Consider the following 7759-nt stretch of genomic DNA (forward strand, 5'->3'; position numbering starts at 1 on the left):
ATTATTGATATCACACAGAAGTAAGATTTTGCTGAAGATAGTTAAAAAACATTTGTAGTAGTTCGTAGACAGGGAACTGCCAGAAATTCAAGCTGAATTCAGAAGAGGACATGGAACAAGGAATATCGTTGCTGATGTCAGATGGATCTTGGCTGAAAGCAGAGAATACCAGAAAGATATTTACCTGTGTTTTATTGACTATGCAAAAGCATTAGACTGTGTGCATCATAACAAATTATGGACAACGTTGCAGAGAATGTGAATTCCAGAACACTAAATTGTGCTCATGTGGAATCCATACATAGACCAAGAGGCAGCTGTTTGAACTGAACAAGGGGATGCTGCATGGTTTAAAATCAAGAAAGGTGTGCATCACTGTTGTACCATTTCACCATACTTATTCAACCTGTGTGCTTAGCGAATAATCAGAGAAGCTGGAAGAAGAATGCCGCATCAGGATTGGTGGAAGACTCATTAACAACCTGTGATATGCAAATGACACAACCTTGCTTGCTGAAAGTGAAGAGGACTCGGAGCGCTTACTGATGAAGATCAAAGACCACAGCCATCAGTAAGGATTACATCTCAACATAAAACAAAAATCCTCACAACTGGACCAGTAAGCAACATCATGATAAATGGAGAAAAGACTGAAGCTGTCAAGGATTTCATTTTACTTGGATCCACAGTCACCACCCATGGAAGCAGCAGTCAAGAAATCAAAGGCTGTATTGCCTCAAGCAAATCTTGTGCAGGAGACCTCTTTAAAGCGTTGAAAAGCAAAGACGTCACTTTGAGGACTAAGGTGCCCCTGACTCAAGCCATGATATTTTCAAGCACCTCATATACATGCTAAAGTTAGACTATGAATAAGGAAGACTGAAGAAGACTCGATGCCTTTGAATTATGGTGTTGAGGAAGAATATTGAATATACCATGGACTGCCAGAAGAAAGAACAAGTCTGTCTTGGAAAAAGTATGGCCAGAGTGCTCTTTGAAAGTGAGGATGGCAGGACATCGTCTCACATACTTGGACATGTTATCAGGAGGGACCAACCTCTGGAGAAGGATATCATGCTTGGTAAGGTAGTGGGTCAGTGAAAAAAAGGAAGACTCTCAACGAGATGGATTGACACAGTTGCTGCAACAATTAGCTGAAACATAGCAATGATTCTGAGAATGGCACAGAACAGGGCAATGTTTCATTCTGTTGTACATAGGGTTGCTATGAGTTGGAGCTGACTTGACGGCACCTAACAACAACAATGTGCATTTTTTAGAAAACAGTAATTTATAAAATAGGTAATCTATTTAATAAATTTAATAAAAAATTTTTTTTTTATTTAATAAATTATAAAACTTAGAAAATTGCCACCGGTATTAAGATACCAGCAGAGTCACCCATGGAGCACAGGTTTCAGCTGAGCTTCCAGACTAAGACAGACTAGGAAGAAGGACCCAACAGTCTACTTCTGAAAAGAATTAACCAGTGAAAACCTTACGAAGAGCAGTGGAACGTTGTTTGATATAGTGCTGGAAGACAAGCCTCCCAGTTTGGAAGGCACTTAAAAGACGACTAGAGAAGAGCTGCTTCCTCAAAGTAGAGTCGGCCTTAATGACCTGGATGGGGTAAAACTTTTGGGACTTTCATTTGCTGATGTGGCACCACTCAAAACGAGAAGAAACAGCTGCGAACACCTATTAATAATTGGAACCTGGAATGTACGAAGTATGAATCTAGGAAAATTAGAAATTGTCAAAAGTGAAATGGAACGCATAAGCGTTGATATCTTAGGCATTAGTAAGCTGAAATGGACTGGTATTGACCATTTTGAATCACACAATCATACAGTCTACTATGCTGGGAATGACAACGTGAAGAGGAATGGTGTTGCATTTATCGTCAAAAAGAACATTTCAGGATCTATCCTGAAGTACAATGCTGTCAGTGATAGGATAATATCCATACACCTACAAGGAAGATGAGTTAATACGACTATTATTTAAATTTACTCACCAACCACTAAGGCCAAATATGAAGAAACTGAAGGTTTTTATCAGCTTCTGCAGTCTGAAATTGATGGAACATGCAATCAGCATGCGCTGATGACTGGAATGCAAAAGTCAGAAACACAGAAGGATCAGTAAATGGAAAATATGGCCTCGGTGATAGAAACAATGCCGGAGATTGAATGACAGAAATTTGCAAAACCAAAGATTTCTTCATTGCAAATACCTTTTTTCAGCAACATAAACAATGACCACACACACGGACCTCGCCAGATGGAATACACAGGAATCAAATCGACTACATCTGTGAAAAGAGTTGATGGAAAAGTTCAATAGCATCAGTCAGAAAAGGCCAGGAGCCGACTCTTGAACAGACCATCAATTGCTGTTCAAGTTGAAACTTCAGAAAATCAGAGCAAGTCCACGAGAGCCGAAATACAACTTGAGTATATCCCACCTGAATTTAGAGACCATCTCAAGAATAGATTTGGTGCATTGAACACTAATGATGGAAGACCAGATGAGTTGTGGAATGACATCAAGGACATCATACATGAAGAAAGCAAGAGATAATTGAAAAGGCAGGAAAGAAAGAAAAGACCAAGATGGATGTCAGAGGAGACTCTGAAACTTGCTCTCAAATGTGGAGCAGCTAAAGCAAAAGGAAGGAATGATGAAGTAAAAAAAAAACGAACAGATTTCAAAGGGTGGCTTGAGAAGACAAAGTAAATTATAATGACATGTGCAAAGACCTGGAGATAGAAAACCAAAAGGAAAGAACATGCTTGGTGTTTCTCAAGCTGAAAGAACTGAAGAAAAAATTCAATACTCGAGTTGCAATAGTGAAGGATTCTATGGGGAAAATATTAAATGACGCAGGAAGCATCAAAAGAAGATGGAAGGAATATACAGAATCATTATACCAAAAACATTGGTCAACATTCAACCATTTCAAGAGGTAGCATATGATCAGGAACCGATGGTGCTGAAGGAAGAAGTCCAAGCTGCATTGAAGGTACTGGCAAAAAGCAAGGCTCCAGGAATTGTCAGAGTATCAGTTGAGATGTTTCAACAAACAGATGCAGTGCTGGAAGTGCTCACTCATCTATGCCAAGAAATATGGAAGACAGCTTCCTGGCCGACCGACTGGAAGGGATCCATATTTGTGCCTATTCCCAAGAAAGGTGATCCAACTGAATGTGGAAATTATCAAACAATGTCATTAATATCACAAGCAAGCAAAATTTTGCTAAGGATCAATCAAAAGTGGCTGCAGCAGTATATCAACAGAGAACTGCCAGAAATTCAAGTTGGATTCAGAAGAGGACGTGGAACCAGGGATATCATTGCTGATGTCAGATGGATCCTGGCTGAAAGCAGAGAATACCAGAAGGATGTTTACCTATGTTTTACTGACTATGAAAAGGCATTCGACTGTGTGGATCATAACAAATTATGGATAACACGGCAAAGAACGGGAATTCCAGAACACTTAATTGTGCTCCTGAGGAACCTTTACATAGACCAAGAGGCAGTTGTTATGACAGAACAGGGGGATACTGATTGGTTTAAAGTCAGGAAAGGTGTGTGTCAGGGTGGTATCATTTCACCATACCTATTCAATCTGTATGCTAAGCAAATAATCCAAGAAGCTGGAGTATATGAAGAAGAATGGGGCATCAGGATTGGAGGAAGACTCATTAACAACCTTCATTATGCAGATGACACAGCCTTGCTTGCTGAAAGTAAAGACGACTTGAAGCACTTACTGATAAAGATCAAAGACCACAGCCTTAAGTATGGATTACACCTCAACATCAATACAACAAAAATCCTCACAACTGGACCAATAAGCAAAATCATGATAAATGGAGAAAAGATTGAAGTTGTCAAGGATTTCATTTCACTTGGATCCATAATCAACATCCATGGAAGCAGCAGTCAAGAAATCAAAAGACGAGTTGCATTGGGCAAATCTCCTACAAAGGACCTCTTTAAAGTGTTGAAAAGCAAAGATGTCACCTTGAAGACTAAAGTGTTCCTGACCCAAGGCATGGTATTTTCAACTGAATTATATGCATGTGAAAGCTGGACAATGAATAAAGAAGACCAAAGTAGAATTGACACCTTTGAATTGTGGTGTTGGTGAAGAATATTGAATATACCATGGGCTGCCAAAAGAAACAACAAATCTGTCTTGGAACAAGTGCAATCAGAATGCTCCTTAGAAACAAGGATGGTGAGACTGTGTCTTACACACTTTGGACGTGTTGTCAGGAGGGATCAGTCCCTGGAGAAAGATATCATGCTTGGTAAAGTAGAGGGTCAGCAGAAAAGAGGAAGACCCTCAATGAGATGGATTGACACAGTGGCTGCAACAATGGCTCAAGCATAACAATGAATGTAAGATTGGTGCAGGATCAGGAGGCATTTCGTTCTGTTTTGCAGAGGTCACCATGAGTCGGAACCAACTGGAAGGTACCTAATAACAACAACAACAAGAATTTAAAATAATTAATGAGAAAGAAAACAACAAAATAAACTTAGAGAAAATAAGATAATATAATTAAATAAACTAAAAAAAGGAAACAATCAAAAAGAAAGCAAATAAATGAATCTCAAAAATTTGACAAGTCAAATCAAATGTAGTTTGTGCTGAGGCTGCTTATGTACAACCCAACACCTCATGGGTTTTGGTTTCTTATTTTGGAGATTTGGGGTCATAGTTTCATAGGACATTACAGTTAATTGGCCTAATGTCATGTTTAGGGTTTCTGTTCTCTCCTAAATCATTGTGTAGTGCCTGAGGTCTTAAAAGCTTGCAAATCGCCATCCAAGGTACAAAAATTGGCCTCTATCTGCCTGGAGCAACAGAAAAAGCAGGAGACAAGAATAGAAGGAGGACATGAAGTATGTGGCTAATTGCCTCCATGAACACCTACCTCCTTTGCCATGAGACCAGAAGAACTGGAGGGTGCCTGGCTACTGTTACTGAACGTTTTGCTCAGTGATTCTATAGATGAATCCTGATCAAAAGGGGGGAAATGCAAAACAGAATTTCAAATTCCTGTAGAATACACACATTCTGGAGCCATGTAGACTGAATGAATTCCTGAATGAACTATTGCCCTAAGATAATCTTTAAAGATTAAACCCTAAACCAGAAATATGCCCTGAAGTCTTCTTAAAACTGCACAACAGTTTAGCTTAACTAGTAAAAAATGTCTGCCTTGAGCATTGTGCTCTTTTAAGAACTATCTATATGGGATTAAACTGACAACAGCAACTCAAAAGATCAGGTAAGAAACTTAGGGGACAGTGAGTTTATGTTAATGTGGGAGGAACAATTTGGAAAGGGAGAGTGAGAATGGTTGCACAACTTGAAGAATGTGATCAATGTCACTGAATTGTACATGTGGAAACTGTTGAATTTGTGTGTTCTGCTATGTACATTCTCAACAACAACAACAACAACAATTTATAAAGATGAAGCATTTGGAAGGTTTGACCAAGAAAATTAATAACCACAACAGCAAAAAATATTAGGAGGGAAAATAGACAAGACTATAAATATAACAGAGATTAAAAACTTGCACAAGAATATTAAACATCAGTTTATATCAATAGACAAAATATTGATTTTTCTAGACAGTTTTCCAAATTTATCTGTGAAGAGATCAAAAACCACAGAGAATAGTCAAAGAAAAAAAATGTAACAAAAATCTACACACAGACACACACACAGAGAAAATGCGACACAAGTAATTGAAGCTGCATAATGTATAAAAATTGGAGAAAAAAAGATCAATATAATATACCCAAGGGAATATGCTTTTAGTGTTCAATAAGTGCAGCACTTCATGCAATAGTAATAAATTGCATTGCTATATGAGATACCCATATTGGAAGGAAAGGCATTAGAGCACCCAAAGTAGATACTGCCCTATACCGGCAATTGAAAGACAAGTCAGTGCCGCCTCATAGGGAGGCAATAGTTGACTGTGTACCTTTCTGCTCAGCTCTGCCGTCCGTGGTACCATGTTGGTAACTTGAAATTGGCCATGGTGGGAGTCCTTACGTTATGGAAATTGACGAATGTTACAAATCAGAGGTTTACCCCTCAAACCCTCCCCTCAAGATCTAGTTAAGTATTTACTAGCATGCTGCCATGTATACTTTCGACTAAATCTACTTTTAACAATGGATCCTGTAGAAATTCTCACCCGTCGTGGATGAGTTCAGTTGAATGTAAGTGAATCCCCAAATCAAACTGAATGGTACCATAAGGAATTTTCTATTTCCCATAATGGGAGTCCAGAAGCCAAGCAGAAGAGTTGATTGACTCCATAGCTCCGTGGTGTCATCCCTGAGCCAGGTTCTTTCCAGTGCTCTCTTCTACTCTTCACAGCATTTGCTTCGTCTTAAGGCTGGTTTCTCTCTTGACTGTAAGGTAGGATGTCCAGAGGGAGGAAGAGCTAAGGCTCTCTCTTAATAATCGAACATAAGTTTTCCCTTCAGTATGATTGGGCCAACTCAGGACCTGTGTGCGCCCAGGATTGAGAAAATAGCCAAGGGAAAGCATGCTCCATGCTCCATGGCTTAGTCTTATCAGGATCCACCTGGATCTGGGGTTTGGTGGCCACTTGAATAAAGTCAGGGTTCTTCTAGGTCAAAATGCATTTAAAGAAAAAAAAAAAAAAGGAAAGCTGCAAAACAATGAAAACAATAAGTATTTCATAAGCACATTTATATAGAAAAAACAACACCCGTGTGTACATGTGTGTGTATATGTGCGTATGTATGTATGAGGAGGAGAAAAGGATGGAAGAGTGTGAAGAAAAGGGAGGCAGGGAACTGTAGTCATCCGGAGCATGGACTATGGAGCCAGACTACCAGTTGTTATAGAGTTGATTCTGACTCTTGGTGACCCCATGCATGTCAGAGTAGAACTTTGCTCCATAGAGTTTCCAATGGGTGATTTTTGGGAAGTAGAACACCAGGCTTTTCTTCTCAGGCACTTCTGGGTGGACTTGAAAAGCCAACCTTAACCATTTACATCATCCAGGAGCTCTGGAGCCAGATTACCTGAGTCTAAATTCCATACCCAACCCGCAATGGTTATGTGACCATGGGCAAGTTATTTAACTTCTCTGACCTTAGTTTTTTTAATCTGAAAGAGAGAATGATAATAGCATCTACCTCATAGGATTGCTGTAAGTATTAAATGACATAATTGTATGTAAAGCATACTGACCAGTATCCAGAGGATGTTAAATGCTATGTAAATGTTTTTTTAGGTGCCTTCAAGTCGGTTCTGACTCATAGCTACCCCATGAGCAATGGAGCGAAACACTGCCTGGTCCTGTGCCATCCTCACAATTATTGCTGTGCTTAAGCCTATTGTTTCGGCCACTGTATCAGTCCATCTTGTTGAGAGCCTTCCTCTTTTTCGCTGACCACCTACCAAGCATGATATTGCTCTCCAGGGGCTGATCCCTCCTGATAATATGTCCGAAGTATGTGAGACAAAGCAGTACCATCCTTGATTCTAAGGAATGTTCTTGTTGTACTTCTTCCAGGACAGATTTGTTTGTTGTTTTGGCAGTCCATGATATAGTCAATATTCTTTGCCAACATCACAATTCAAAGGCATCAATTCTTCTTCTTTCTTCCTTATTCATTGTCCAACTTTAGCATGCATACGAGGCAATTAAAAACACCATGACTTGGGTCAGGCGCACCTTAGTCC

The sequence above is a fragment of the Loxodonta africana genome, chromosome 8 (assembly GCF_030014295.1).
Source record: "Loxodonta africana isolate mLoxAfr1 chromosome 8, mLoxAfr1.hap2, whole genome shotgun sequence".
Classification (NCBI taxonomy): domain Eukaryota; kingdom Metazoa; phylum Chordata; class Mammalia; order Proboscidea; family Elephantidae; genus Loxodonta; species Loxodonta africana.